The sequence below is a fragment of the Mesoplodon bidens genome (genome assembly GCF_964165515.1).
Source record: "Mesoplodon bidens genome assembly, contig: HAP1_SCAFFOLD_182, whole genome shotgun sequence".
In the NCBI taxonomy this organism is placed as follows: Eukaryota; Metazoa; Chordata; class Mammalia; order Artiodactyla; family Ziphiidae; genus Mesoplodon; species Mesoplodon bidens.
Genome location: NW_027671175.1, coordinates 593278 through 608820, shown reverse-complemented (window position 1 = coordinate 608820; position 15543 = coordinate 593278). Strand labels below are relative to the sequence as shown.

General features: G+C 41.9%; 1 long non-coding RNA gene across 1 annotated transcript; it reads left to right on the top strand.

Moving 5' to 3' along the window:
• The first annotated feature begins 2268 nt into the window (after window positions 1–2268).
• On the top strand, window positions 2269–4621 carry LOC308611726. The gene is made up of 3 exons (XR_014015019.1): window positions 2269–2331; window positions 2800–2824; window positions 4559–4621. It is a non-coding gene; the product is annotated as an uncharacterized lncRNA (long non-coding RNA).
• The last annotated feature ends 10922 nt before the right edge of the window (window positions 4622–15543 follow it).

Sequence of the window (15543 nt, the reverse complement as noted above, 5' to 3'; positions counted from 1 at the left end):
ATGATCATGGATATTCTCCATGAGCTGTAAAGCATTGTTCCCATGAAAAAGCTGAAGAGTAAACTTGAATCCCTCCTTTACTTGTTGCCGTCAAATCCATCCTCTCCTTTCAACAGCTATGAAATATCCAGCTTATTCTTGCCATCATTCAGGATTGAACACTTATAGAGCTTTTTGAAGCACCGGTCCTTTATTTTTCAAACATTTTACCTATATTCAATCATTTTTGGCCCCATGACATAATGCTAAAAGTAGGCCATATTAGCATTCCTACATCTCAGAACAGGGAACTGAGGCAAAGAGGGATCTATATATCTTTCCGAAGTACATGCTTCTTCTAAACGGGATTTGAATCCAGTCCATCAGTCATTGTCCCAATGGTTTGCTGAGTTTCTAGACATTCTCAGTTAAATAAAGATATTTGCCCACAAAACCTGTCTGTTGGGTGTTTTCACTGCATAGCAAACTGCAAGATCTTCCTAAGTCCAACTTTGATTCAGGAGGCTCTGCTGGGCAGCTGGTGAGGAAAGGGACCAAAGGATTGAACTGTAAATAAATTATTGGTAATTTCCCCATGGTCTTCTGCCAGCATGATGTCAATAGTTGTCTCTATTGTAATGCATTTCCCAGGATGCTGCTCCCAGAATGCGAGAAGAAGAAACACTCATCAGAGGTCAAGAATATCAATCCCAGGCTGGCTGAAAAAGATCCGCATCTGGCCACATTTTAGGGTGCACGCTATAAATGACCCAGCTGAAGGTACTGTGGAAAATTTTTCATTAGGTTCTCTCAAGAGTAATTATTCTAGTTTATTCAGTGCCTCATATTTAAGAAATAGCTATGAAATATTAAGCAGTATTCTTCTTTTATTCCATGTGTTCAAATTGAAACTTACTAAGCCAGCTGGTACTGTTTTAACCATGGAAGTAAACATACATTTAAAATTCAAAATTTGGTTCATGTTTAAGAGGGAAGATGGTCTCTAGTTATGGTTTAGACATTAGCTGATTTTTGAACGTTAGCAACAACACATCCCTCCCTGAAACCATGTTTTGAGATTTCTTTAAATTATTAGACATTATTTAGAACAGGATTATACTGACATAAAAGTTGTACATCCATACAGAAAATTCCTGTATCCTATCACTCCAGTTTCAGCTATTAATAATATATAGCATAGGTGAAGTACATTTGTTACAATTAGTGAAACAATGTAAGTATATTTTTACTAATTAAAAGTCCATAGTTCACCTAAGAGTCACACCTTGTGTTGTTATATTCAATGATATTTGAAATATGTACAGTATTATTTGTCACCATTATGGTGCCATAGAGAAATGCGTACACTAATGTTCATAGTAGCATTATTCTTAGTAGCCAATAGATAGAAACAATCCAAAGTCCATGAGGTGATGAATGGATAAATAAAATGTGATATCTACACAGAATGGAATAATTTTCAACCATAAAAAGGAATTACAGTTTGACTTATTCTACAAAATGAATGATCCAAATAATATAAAAATTATATTATTGTTAGTGAAATAAGGCAGGCGCAGAAAGACAAATATTATATGATTCCACTTGTATGAGGTACCTAGTGTAGGCAAACTCACAGACACCGGAAGTAGAAATGACCAAGGTCAGGAGGCAGGAGTAAGGTGGATTATGATTTAATGGGTACAGAGGTTACGTTGAAATGATGCAAAAGATTAAGATGTAGATTGTGTTGATGGGTACACAGCATTGTGAAAGTTAGAAATGCTAGTGAACTGTATACTTCAAAATTAGGAAAAGCATAAATATGTATATTTCATCACAATAAAATAAGTCAACAATCCAACAGAATGGACGATGAATGAAGGAGCAACATATTTGATTAGAAGGAAGCTGAAAGAGTCTTGTAACATTTCAAGAAGAAGGGGGATTTGGAGGGACTTTCAAATGGGCAGAGGGGCCGTGGGACTCTATACTGAAACATAGTGCAATGTTAGTGTTCAAGCTTTTTCAGACTGACACTTTCAAATTGATTAGGTTCCCTACAGCTAGAAAGCTAAAGGTTCTCTTCCTCATTTCTGAAATGTTCCTCCCCTTTGCCTTCCTCCACCCACCAGGGAGGTTTGTCCAACAGCACCTCAGTCCACACTCAGTAACCACCTGCATCCATACACTCCCACCCTGTGTCCACATTAACGAGGCTCTCTGAGTAATTCCTGAGCAGCATCACCAGTGTCCTGACACTTACTCTGTGTCCTCCTAGAGCCCCATGAGGACCGTTTGGAGGAACTGCCCTATGTGAGGGCAGTTGAAGAGGCTCCTTCTACCTCCAGGGTAAGCTCCCCTTATTTATCAGAGATTAAAAGTTTGCTTCATTTCTTTCTTTTCCAATTGATTTCAGATCTGAAGATCTACAATGTTCAAGACAGCTGATGTATACAATTTTGCTTGGTTGGATGCATGCTGATTGAAGCTCTTTCCCAACAGATAACTTATTCAAAAGGCCATTTAAAAAATGGCAACATCACTTAGAAACTGTAGAGTCAGACACACTTTCCTCAGCAGAAAATTTCCCTCCTTGAAATAGACTTTTGTATTTGCTCCTCAAAGTGGACCTGAGAGGTCTTCCAGGCAAAGATCGAGCCTTTACCACAGCTGTCTTCTCTGGTTTCTTTTGGGGCCATTGACTCAACAACAGTTTCCCATTTGCTTTTCTGAGGACAAAAGAAGAGATGAAATACCTGTGTCCACAGAGCACATGATGCTGAGATCCTTACACTGTTTTCTCTTCTCTAATCACAGGTGGATTGGACAGCAAACAAAAACGGTATGTATTCAGAGATCACCCCTGTGCTGAGGAACAACCTAGATGATGAAGAAGGTGGGACTCTCTTGCTGGCTTTGCTTGGAGAGACACCCTGATTCAGGGTCCCTACAGGGATGAGGGCTGGGGGTGTAGAGCTAGAGACTGATTTCCCAGTAAAGAGTCATGCCCAAGTTCTATGGTTCTGGAAGTAACTGCATCATTTAGATGATGTGGGTTTGTGTGTATCAGGGTTGGGGTGGGGTCCATGTGTGAGCCTATGTGGTGTGATTGTAAACCTGCATGCGTGATCATGTGTGTGTTTCCTCATGAGATATTTCCCTCTTACACAGCACAATTCACCTGGCAACAAACCTCATCACCACTGCACACTGTCTGTACACTACCTTGTTCTTCCCTCAACACAGCTGTTGCCCAGATTTGGTTAATATTCCTTTTCCTCAGAAGGAGATGGTGCAGAGATAAATGTTCTCAGCTCTTGACCTCCTAAGTGGAAAAGCCAAACTGAGAACCCAGGGGTGGGTCCCAATGTGGGTGCTCTGGATCCCTGACCTGCACTTACCACTCAGCCAAGGGATCCTCAGTCATGGAGCAAGGGAGTCCCTGCATCCGTATCCTTGGCTGGAAGTCCTAGCATCTCCAAAGGTCCAGACCTTGCCCATCAGGTGGCCTTAGTGGTCACAGAATCCAGGGCAGCTATGGGTGGACTTATCAGTTGACTTTGGCACAGTCATTAATGTGAAATTCACCTCAGGACCTGCATTCTCCTGGTCAGCTCCCAGATTCTGAGAGGTGTGAGACCCCATGTATACAGTACAGGTCATATCTGTCAGTGCTGGTGTCATTGCTTAAACAAGGCCAAAAGCAGATAAGAATCAGGGAGCTATTTTATTGTATTGGATAACATTACCATAAGCCTTAGAATTGGTCAATTCCTGTAGCCCACACCCAAGGACTCAAAGTGGAACCTGACTGTTAGGCTGTACACTTCTCCTGCACAGCTGGGTTAGAGACAGGCTGTACTCAGTCTGGGCTCCCTCCTCATAACGAAGTGTCCCACTTATGGAACAGCTCCCTAGAGTATGGGCAACCCCTGTCACAGTGGGCATACGTATATTTTATAGACAACAAAGACTGGGAGTAAAATATGATACGATTGATAGTGGTGGTATCTAAATGGTAGGATTTCAGTTTTGTCAAATCTTGTGTATTTGATTTTCTTTAAGACAAGTGATTCGTGAATAAATATAGCATATTTTGTCTAGGACTGAATTCAGTCCTTTAATGGAGGTTGCTGTTAATCAGGTATAAAATATCATACAACAGAAGACATGATAAATGCAGTAGTTGGCATTGTGGATGCTGGGGAAAGAGTGATCTGGAAAAAATCAAGAGACAGTGGCAATTTAGCAGAAACTCAAAAGAGGCAGGATGGGTCATGGGTCTGTGTCATTGAAACAGAGCATGCATTTTAGTGTTTACCATTTTTTAGATCGACCCTTCCCTTCTGATGAGGCTCCCCTTAGCTAGAAAGCCAAAGCTCTGTTTTCATTTCCTTCCTCTTGTCCTTTGCCTTCCTTCATCCGCCAAAGAGGATGGCCCAACACCAGCTCAGCCCACACTTACTAACCTCCCACATCCATACACACCACCCCATGTCCTCATCGAGAAGAAAGCCCCTGAGTATTTCCTGAGCAGCTTTACCAGTTTCCTAATTGTTACTCTGTGTCCCTCCAGCTCTCCCTGAGGATGTGGCTCATGACCTGCACCGTGATAGGACAGAAGAAAAGCCTCCGTGGATCCCCAAGGTAAGCTGGATTTTTTCTGGTCTGAGATAGAAATATTGCTTTATTTCTCTTTCAATAGAATTAAGTTATGAATATTTGAGGGTATTCCTTCCAGATATATACAACTCGCTTGGTTGGGAGATTGTGGAGTGAGAGTCTATTACCAACTCATGGTGCCTGATTCCACAGGACATTAAAATTGACAGCATCCATTACAGCCTGTAGAGTACGGAGCTCTCTCTTCTGCAGCGATTTTTCCTGTAGGAAAAGAACTCTGTAATTTCCAACCTAAATGGACTTGGAAGTTCCATCCTCCCAGCAAAGTTCTTGCCTTTCAGCCTGAGTAGGTTTGCTCTGATAACCCTTGCTGGGTTCCCTGGACCACTGTTTCTTATGAGGTTTTCTGCTGTCAGCAAATGAACAAAAGACCTGAGCATTACTGTGATCTTATCCTCATAGTGTTTTCTCTTCTGTAATTGCAGGTGGCCTTCACAGAACGTGAAAACGGTATGCATTCTGGAATCAGTCACTTGGGGAGGAAGAACTTTGAAGATGAGAAAGTGGGACATTCTTGCTGGTTTTAGTGTAGAGGGCAAATTGATTCCAAATTTGCGCTGGGAATGAGAGTAGGGGTCCTGGTGATAGAAAGTGATTTACAAGTAATGTGACCAATTACTATAGTCCCAGGCAGAAGCTGTATTACGGTTAGGTGGTGTAGGTTTGTGTGCATGAGACTGGGTGTGTCTGTATGTGAAATGATTGGTATGATTCTGTGTGTGTATGTGAACTTTTTGTGTTGTGTTTCCCTTGATTTATGTTCCCCTAAACATCATTGTTACTGGTGCCAACTTTCTAGAAAATATTCCCATCACCACTGCATCATGAATGGGTATGGATATAAAAGTAAATAAACTGTACACTTTCGGTGTGTGCATTGATTTTATACCAAGTGAGCCTCATATAACCTGGAAAACATATCCTATCACCACCCAGGCAAATGTTTACTGGATTCTTTTTTTTTGGCTGTGTTGGGTGTTCGTTGCTGTGCACGGGCTTCACATTTCGGTGGCTTGTGTTGTTCCAGAGCACGGGCTCTAGGTGCATGGGCTTCAATAGTTGTGGCACGTGGGCTCAGTAGTTGTGACTTGCGGGCTCTAGAGCCCAGTCTTAGTAGTTGTGGTGCACGGGCTTAGTTGCTCTATGGCTGGATTCTTTTTTTTTTTATTTGTGAGAGTATATTAATAATTATTATTGATTACTTCTTTTTTTTCCTTTTCGGCTCAAAGATAATTTTTTTTATTAGTTTCTGCTTTATAACAAAGTGAATCAGTTATACATTTACATCTGTTCCCACATCCCTTCCCTCATGCATCTCCCTCCCTCCCACCCTCCCCATCCCTCCCCTCAGGCGGTCACAAAGCACCGAGCTTATGTCCCTGTGCTCTCCGGCTGGTTCCCACTATCTATCTACCTTACATTTGGTAGTGTATATATGTCCATGCTTCTCTTTCACTTTGTCACAGCTTACCCTTCCTCCTCCCCATATCCTCAAGTCCATTCTGAAGTAGGTCTCTGTCTTTGTTCCCGTTTTCCCCCTAGGTTATTCATTACATTTTTTTTAATTCCATATATATGTGCTAGCATACAGTATTTGTCTTTTTCTTTCTGAGTTACTTCATTCTGTATGACAGTCTCTAGGTCTATCCACCTCATTACAAATAGCTCAGTTTCGTTTCTTTTTATGGCTGAGTAATATTCCATTGTATATATGTGCCACATCTTCTTTATCCATTCATCCGATAATGGACACTTAGGTTGTTTCCAGCTCCGGGCTATTGTGAATACAGCTGCAATGAACATTTTGGTATGTGTCTCTTTTTGAATTATGGTTTTCTCAGAGTATATGCCTAGTAGTGGGATTGCTGGGTCATATTGTAGTTCTATTTCTAGTTTTTTAAGGAACCTCCATACTGTTCTCCATAGTGGCTGTACCAATTCACATTCCCACCAGCAGTGCAAGATTGTTCCCTTTTCTCCACACCCTTTCCAGCATTTATTGTTTCTAGATTTCTTGATGATGGCCATTCTGACTGGTGTGAGATGATATCTCTTTGTAGTTTTGATTTGCATTTCTCTAATGATTAATGATGTTGAGCATTCTTTCATGTGTTTGTTGGCAGTCTGTATATCTTCTTTGGAGAAATGCCTATTTAAGTCTTCTGCCCATTTTTGGATTGGGTTGTTTGTTTTTTTGCTATTGAGCTGCATGAGCTGTTTATAAATTTTGGAGATTAATCCTTTGTCAGTTGCTTCATTTGCAAATATCTTCTCCCATTCTGAGGGTTGTCTTTTGGTCTTGTTTATGGTTTCCTTTGCTGTGCAAAAGCTTTGAAGTTTCATTAGGTCCCATTTGTTTATCTTTGTTTTTATTTCCATTTCTCTAGGAGGTGGGTCCAACAGGATCTTGCTGTGATTGATGTCGTAGAGTGTTCTGCCTATGTTTTCCTCTAAGAGTTTGATAGTTTCTGGCCTTACATTTAGGTCTTTAATCCATTTTGAGCTTATTTTTGTGTATGGTGTTAGGGAATGATCTAATCTCATACTTTTACATGTCCCTGTCCAGTTTTCCCAGCACCACTTATTGAAGAGGCTGTCCTTTCTTCACTGTACATTCCTGACTCCTTTATCAAAGATAAGTTGACCATATGTGCATGGGTTTATCTCTGGGCTTTCTATCCTGTTCCATTGATCTATCTTTCTGTTTTTGTGCCAGTACCACACTGTCTTGATTACTGTAGCTTTGTAGTATAGTCTGAAGTCAGGGAGCCTGATTCCTCCAGCTCCGTTTTTCGTTCTCAAGATTGCTTTGGCTATTCGTGGTCTTTTGTTTTTCCAAAAAAATTGTGAAATTTTTTGTTCTAGTTCTGTGAAAAATGCCAGTGGTAGTTTGATAGGGATTGCATTGAATCGGTAGATTGCTTTGGGTAGTAGAATCATTTTCACAATATTGATTCTTCCAATCCAGGAGCATGGTATATCTCTCCATCTATTTGTATCATCTTTAATTTCTTTCATCAGTGTCTTATAATTTTCTGCATACAGGTCTTTTGTCTCCTTAGGTAGGTTTATTCCTAGATATTTTATTCTTTTTGTTGCAATGGTAAATGGGAGTGTTTTCCTGATTTCATTTTCAGATTTTTCATCATTACTGTACAGGAATGCCAGACATTTCTGTGCATTAATTTTGTATCCTCTACTTTTCAAAATTCATTGATTAGCTCTAGTAGTTTTCTGGTAGCATCTTTAGGATTCTCTATGTACAGTATCATGTCATCTGCAAATAGTGACAGCTTTACTTCTTCTTTTCCAATTTGGATTCCTTTTATTTCCTTTTCTTCTCTGATTGCTGTGGCTGAAACTTCCAAAACTAGGTTGAATAAGAGTGGTGAGAGTGGGCAGCCTTGTCTTGTTCCTGATCTTAGTGGAAATGGTTTCAGTTTTTCACCATTGAGGACAATGTTGGCTGTGGGTTTGTCATATATGGCCTTTATTATGTTGAGGAAAGTTCCCTCTATGCCTACTTTCTGCAGGGTTTTTATCATAAATGGGTGTTGAATTTTGTTGAAAGCTTTCTCTGCATCTATTGAGATGATCATATGGTTTTTCTCCTTCAATTTGTTAATATGGTGTATCACATTGATTGGTTTGCGTATATTGAAGAATCCTTGCATTCCTGGAATAAACCCCACTTGATCATGGTGTATGATCCTTTTAATGTGCTGTTGGATTCTGTTTGCTAGTATTTTATTGAGGATTTTTGCATCTATGTTCATCAGTGATATTGGCCTGTAGTTTTCTTTCTTTGTGACATCCTTGTCTGGTTTTCTATCAAGGTGATGGTGGCCTCGTAGAATGAGTTTGGGAGTGATCCTCCCTCTGCTATATTTTGGAAGAGTTTCAGAAGGATAGGTGTTAGCTCTTCTCTAAATGCTTGATAGAATTCGCCTGTGAAGCCATCTGGTCCTGGGCTTTTGTTTGTTGGAAGATTTTTTATCACAGTTTCAATTTCAGTGCTTGTGATTGGTCTGTTCATATTTTCTATTTCTTCCTGATTCAGTCTTGGCAGGTTGTGCATTTCTAAGAATTTGTCCATTTCTTCCAGGTTGTCCATTTTATTGGCATAGAGTTGCTTGTAGTAATCTCTCATGATCTTTTGTATTTCTGCAGTGTCAGTTGTTACTTCTCCTTTTTCATTTCTAATTCTATTGATTTGAGTCTTCTCCCTTTTTTTCTTGATGAGTCTGGCTAATGGTTTATCAATTTTGTTTATCTTCTCAAAGAACCAGCTTTTAGTTTTATTGATCTTTGCTATCGTTTCCTTCATTTCTTTTTCATTTATTTCTGATCTGATCTTTATGATTTCTTTCCTTCTGCTAACTTTGGGGGTCTTTTGTTCTTCTTTCTCTAATTGCTTTAGGTGCAGGGTCAGGTTGTTTACTCGAGATGTTTCCTGTTTCTTAAGGTGGGATTGTATTGCTATAAACTTCCCCCTTAGAACTGCTTTTGCTGCGTCCCATAGGTTTTGGGTCGTCGTGTCTCCGTTGTCATTTGTTTCTAGGTATTTTTTAGTTTCCTCTTTGATTTCTTCAGTGATCACTTCGTTATTGAGTAGTGTATTGTTTAGCCTCCATGTGTTTGTATTTTTTACAGATCTTTTCCTGTAATTGATGTCTAGTCTCATAGCATTGTGTTCGGAAAAGATACTTGATACAATTTCAATTTTCTTAAATTTACCAAGGCTTGATTTGTGACACAAGATATGATCTATCCTGGAGAATGTTCCATGAGCACTTGAGAAAAATGTGTATTGTGTTGTTTTTGGATGGAATGTCCTATAAATCTCAATTAAGTCCATCTTGTTTAATGTATCATTTCAAGCTTGTGTTTCCTTATTTATTTTCATTTTGGATGATCTGTCCATTGGTGAAAGTGGGGTGTTAAAGTCCCCTACTATGATTGTGTTACTGTCGATTTCCCCTTTTATGGCTGTTAGTATTTGCCTTATGTATTGAGGTGCTCCTATGTTGGGTGCATAAATATTTACAATTGTTATATCTTCTTCTTGGATCGATCCCTTTATCGTTATGTAGTGTCCTTCTTTGTCTCTTCTAATAGTCTTTATTTTAAAGTCTATTTTGTCTGATATAAGAATTGCTACTCCAGTTTTCTTTTGATTTCCATTTGCATGGAATATCTTTTTCCATCCCCTCACTTTCAGTCTGTATGTGTCTCTAGGTCTGAAGTGGGTCTCTTGTAGACAGCATATATATGGGTCTTGTTTTTGTATCCATTCAGCCACTCTGTGTCTTTTGGTGGGAGCATTTAGTCCATTTACATTTAAGGTAATTGTTGATATGTATGTTCCTATTCCCATTTCCTTAATTCCTTTGGGTTCGTTATTGTAGGTATATTCCTTCTGTTGTGTTTCTTGCCTAGAGAAGTTCCTTTAGCATTTGTTGTAAAGCTGGTTTGGTGGTGCTGAACTCTCTCAGCTTTTGCTTGTCTGTAAAGTTTTTAATTTCTCCATCAAATCTGAATGAGATCCTTGCTGGGTAGAGTAATCTTGGTTGCAGGTTTCTCTCCTTCATCACTTTAATTATGTCCTGCCACTCCCTTCTGGCTTGTAGAGTTTCTGCTGAGAGATCAGCTGTTAACCTGATGGGGATTCCCTTGTGTGTTATTTGTTGCTTTTCCCTTGCTGCTTTTAATATGATTTCTTTGTGTTTAATTTTTGACAGTTTGATTAATATGTGTCTTGATGTATTTCTCCTTGGATTTATTCTGTATGGGACTCTCTGTGCCTCCTGGACTTGATTCACTATTTCCTTTCCCATATTAGGGAAGTTTTCAACTATAATCTCTTCAAATCTTTTCTCAGTCCCTTTCTTTTTCTCTTCTTCTTCTGGAACCCCTATAATTCGAATGTTGGTGCGTTTAATGTTGTCCCAGAGGTCTCTGAGACTGTCCTCTGTTCTTTTCATTCTTTTTTCTTTATTTTGCTCTGCATCAGTTATTTCCACTATTTTATCTTCCACCTCACTTATCCGTTCTTCTGCCTCAGTTATTCTGCTATTGATCCCATCTAGAGTATTTTTCATTTCATTTATTGTGTTGTTAATCGATGCTTGATTCATCTTTAGTTCTTCTAGGTCCTTGTTAACTGTTTCCTGCATTTTGTCTATTCTAGTTCCAAGATTTTGGATCTTGGAAATAGAATCTTGGATCATCTTTACTATCATTATTCTGAATTCTTTTTCAGGTAGACTACCTATTACCTCTTCATTTGTTAGGTCTGGTAGGTTTTTATCTTGCTCCTTCACCTGCTGTGTGTTTTTCTGTCTTCTCATTCTGCTTATCTTACTGTGTTTGGGGTCTCCTTTTTGCAGGCTGCAGATTCGTAGTTCCCGTTGTTTTTGGTGTCTGTCCCCAGTGGCTAAGGTTGTTTCAGTAGGTTGTGTAGGCTTCCTGGTGGGGGGGACTAGTGCCTGTGTTCTGGTGGTTAAGGCTCGATCTTGTCTTTCTTGTGGACAGGTCCACGTCTGGTGGTGTGTTTTGCGTTGCCTGTGACCTTATTATGTTTTTAGGCAGCCTCTCTGTTAATGGGTGGGGTTGTGTTCCTGCCTTGCTAGTTGCTTGGCATAGGGTGACCAGCACTGTAGTTTGCTGGTCGTTGACTGAAGCTGGGTGCTGGTGTTGAGGTGGAGATCTCTGGGAGATTTTCGCTGCTTGATATTATGTGGAGCTGGGAGGTCTCTTGTGGACCCGTGTCCTGAAGTTGGCTCTCCCACTTCAGAGGCACAGCACTGACTCCTGGCTGCAGCACCAAGAGCCTTTCATCTACCCCGCTCAGAATAAAAGGGAAAAAAAGTAGAAAGAAAGAATTAGTAGAAGAAAGAAAGAGAGAGAGAAAGAAAGGAGGAAGGAAAGAAAGGCAGGAAGGAAGGAAGGAAGAAAGAAAGAAAGAAAGAAAGAAAGAAAGAAAGAAAGAAAGAAAGAAAGAAAGGAGGGAGGGAGGAAGGATGGAAAGAAAGAAAGAAAGGAGGGAGGGAAGAATGAAAGAAAAAGGAAGAGTGAATGGAAGAAAGGAGGGTGGGAGGAAGGAAAGAAAGAAAGACAGGAGTGAGGGAGGGAGGAAGGAAAGAAAAAGAAAGAGTGAAAGGAAGAAGGGAGGGAGGGAGGGAGGAAGGAAGGAAAGAAAGAAAGAAAGACAGGAATGAGGGAGGGAGGAAGGAAAGAAAACAAAGTGAAAGGAAGAAGGGTGGGAGGGAGGGAGGAAGGATAGAAAGACAAGAGGGAGGGAGGGAGGGAGGAAGGAAAGAAAAAGAAAGAGTGAAAGGAAGAAGGGAGGGAGGGAGGGAGGAAGGAAAGAAAGAGAAGGAAAGGAGGGGCGGAGGGAGGGAGGGAGGAAGGGAAGGTAGGAAAAAAATAAAGAGCAGGTAAAGTAAAATTATTTAAAATATGAAATATAGTAGCATTATTAAAATTAAAAAATAATTATTGAAATAAAAACGGACAGATAGAACCCTGGGACATATGGTGGAAGCAAAGCTATACAGAGAGAATCTCACACAGAAGAATACACATACACATTCACAAAAAGAGAGCAGGGGGAAAAATCAAAAATCTTGCTCTCCAAGTCCACCTCCTCAATTTGGGATAATTCGTTGTAAAAAGAGGAAAAGGGCGAGAAGTCTGAAACCTTGCTCTCTAAGTCCACCTCCTTAATTTGGGATAATTCGTTGTAAAAAGAGGAAAAGGGGGCAAAGTCTTAAATCTTGTCCTCAAAGTCCACTTCCTCAATTTGGGATGATTCGCTGTCTATTCATGCACTCCACAGACGCAGGGCACATCAAGTGGACCGTGGAGCTTTAATCCGCTGCCTCCGAGGCTGCACAGAGTGATTTCCCTGTCTCTTCTCTGCTCTCACAGCTCCCGGGTCTCAGCCTTGGACCTGGCCCCGCCTCTGTGCATAGTGTCGCCGGAGGGCGTCCGTTCTTCGCTCAGACGGGACGGGTTTAAAGGAGCCGCTGATTCGGGGGCTCTGGCTCACTCAGGCAGAGGGGAGGGAGGGGCGCGCAGTGTGGGGCGGGCCTGCAGCGGCAGAGGCCGGCGTGACGTTGCAGCAGCCTGAGGCGCTCCGTGCGCTTTCCCGGGAAAACCGTCCCCGGGTCCCGGGACCCCGGCAGTGGTGGGGTGCACAGGCCCCCCGGAAGGCGGGGCGGACAGTGACCCGCGCTCGCACACAGGCCCTGCGGCGGTGGCAGCAGCAGCCCCAGCATCCCACGCCCGTCTCCGGGGTCCGCGCCTTTAGCCGCGGCTCGCGCCCGTCTCCGGCGCTTCCCCAAGCAGCCCTCTTAATGCCCTCTCATCATGCACCAGGAAACAAAAGGGAAGAAAAAGTCTCTTGCCTCTTCGGCAGCTCCAGACTTTTTCCCCGGACTCTGTCCGGGCTAGCCGTGGTGCACTAACCCCTTCAGGCTCTCTTCCTGCCGCCAGCCCCAGTCCTCTCCCTGCGCTCCGACTGAAAGCCAATACCCGTGCCTCAGCTCCCAGCCCCACCCGCCCCAGCGGCTGAGCAGACAAGCCTCTCGGGCTGGTGTGTGCCTGAGGGCACCGATCCAATCTCCCGGAATCTCTCCACTTTGCCCTCCACACCCCTGTTGCTGTGCTCTCCTCTGCTACTCCGAAGCTTTCCCCCTCCGCCACCTGCAGTCTCCGCCCGCGAAGGGGCTTGTAGTGTTTGGAAACCTTTCCTCCTTCACGGCTCCCTCCCACTGGTGCAGGTCCCGTCCCTATCGTTTTGTCTCTGTTTATTCTATTTTATTTTGCCCTACCCAGTTATGTGGGGAGTTTCTCGCCTTTTGGGGGATCTGAGGTCTTCTGTCAGCATTCAGTAGGTGTTCTGTAGGAGTTGTTCCACGTGTAGATGAATTTCTGATGTATCTGTGGGGAGAAAGGTGATCTCCGCGTCTTACTCTTCCGCCATCTTCCTCCGGGTCCCATGGCTGGATTCTTAATGAATAAAACTGGGTTTCAGAATCCCTACTACTGGGTCAATTACAACTTCATTTAATAAGAAATCTCATCTCTTAGTAGGTCTCATAGCATTCTGAATGGTTATGATACATCTCTCTGCCACTTCCCTCATTCTAACTGTTTCCTATTAGAGCCTTGGGATGAGTCCTCCCCCCTTACCTGAAGCACCTAGTGCTAGGCAGGCCTCCTTCCTTTTGCAGGGAGCCCATGCTTGTACCCACATGCCACACCCAGTTCTGGAGGAGTCCGAGAAAGAAGGAGCCTCCAGGAGTAGATGGAGGAAATTCACTCCACCTTTCTCCTTTGAGGCTAATATTCACTATCGGATTCTGTGCTAAGGAAACGAAATGTCCTTCTCCTGTGGAAAGTCTGTCTTCCATCACTTGTGCCGGCCCTGTTTCTGTGTGCTGGGCAAGAAACACTGCATACAGTGAAGACAGAACCAAGAGATCTACCCCAGGGATTGAGCTCAGGGTAGGCACTGGCTCTGTCTGTCCTGTCCGTGATCCATCATTCATCATGGTTGTGACTCTTGGACAGTCACTTATCTCTCTAAATTTCCACACCCTCCACCATAACATATGGGTTACAGCCCCCACTTTGCCCTCCGCTTCACCCCCAACAGGGCTGGGTGTCAGACATGATAATGGATATTCTCCATGAGCTGTAAAGCATTGTTCCCATGAAAAAGCTGAAGAGTAAGCTTGAAACCCCCTTTACTTGGAGCCGTCAAATCCCTTCTCTCCTTTCAACAGCTACGAAATATCCAGCTTCTTCTTGCCATCATTCAGGATTGAACACTTACAGAGCATTTGTGAAGCACTGGTCCTTTACTTTTCAAACATTTTACCTGCATTCAATCATTTTTGGCCACATGACATAATGCTAAAAGTAGGCCATATTAACATTCCTACATCTCAGAACAGGGAACTGAGGCAAAGAGGGATCTACATATCTTTCCCAAGTACATGCTTCTTCTAAACGGGATTTGAATCCAGTCCATCAGTCATGGTCCCAATGGCTTGCTGAGTTTCTAAACATTCTCAGTTAAATAAAGATATTTGCCCACAAAACCTGTCTGTTGGGTGTTTTCCCTGCATAGCAAACTGCAAGATCTTCCTAAGTCCAACTTTGATTCAGGAGGCTCTGCTGGGCCGCTGGTGAGGAAAGGGACCAAAGGATTGAACTGTGAATAAATTATTGCTAATTTCCCCATGGTCTTCTGCCAGCAAGATGTCAATAGTTGTCTCTATTGTAATGCATTTCCCAGGATGCTGCTTCCAGAATGCGAGAAGAAGAAACACTCATCAGAGGTCAAGAATATCAATCCCAGGCTGGCTGAAAAAGATCCACATCCGGCCACATTTTAGGGTGAACCCTATAAATGACCCAGCTGAAGGTACTGTGGAAAATGTCTCATTAGGTTCACTCAAGAACAATTATTCTAGTTGATTCAGTGCCTCATATTGAAGAAAAAGCTATGAAATATTAAGCAGTATTCTTTTTTTATTCCATGTGTTCAAATTGAATCTTACTAAGCCAGATGGTACTGTTTTAACCATGGAAGTAAACATGCATTTAAAATTCAAAATTTGGTTCATGTTTAAGAGTGAAGATGGTCTCTAGTTACGGTTTAGACATTAGCTGATTTTTGAACTTAGCAACAACACATCCCTCTCTGAAACTGTGTTTCGAAATTTCTTTAAATTATTAGACATTATTTAGAACAGGATTATATTGACATAAATGTTGTACATGCAATACAGAAAATTCCTGTATCCTATCGCTCCAGTTTCAGTTATTAATAATATATAACATAGGTGGAGTATATTTGTTACA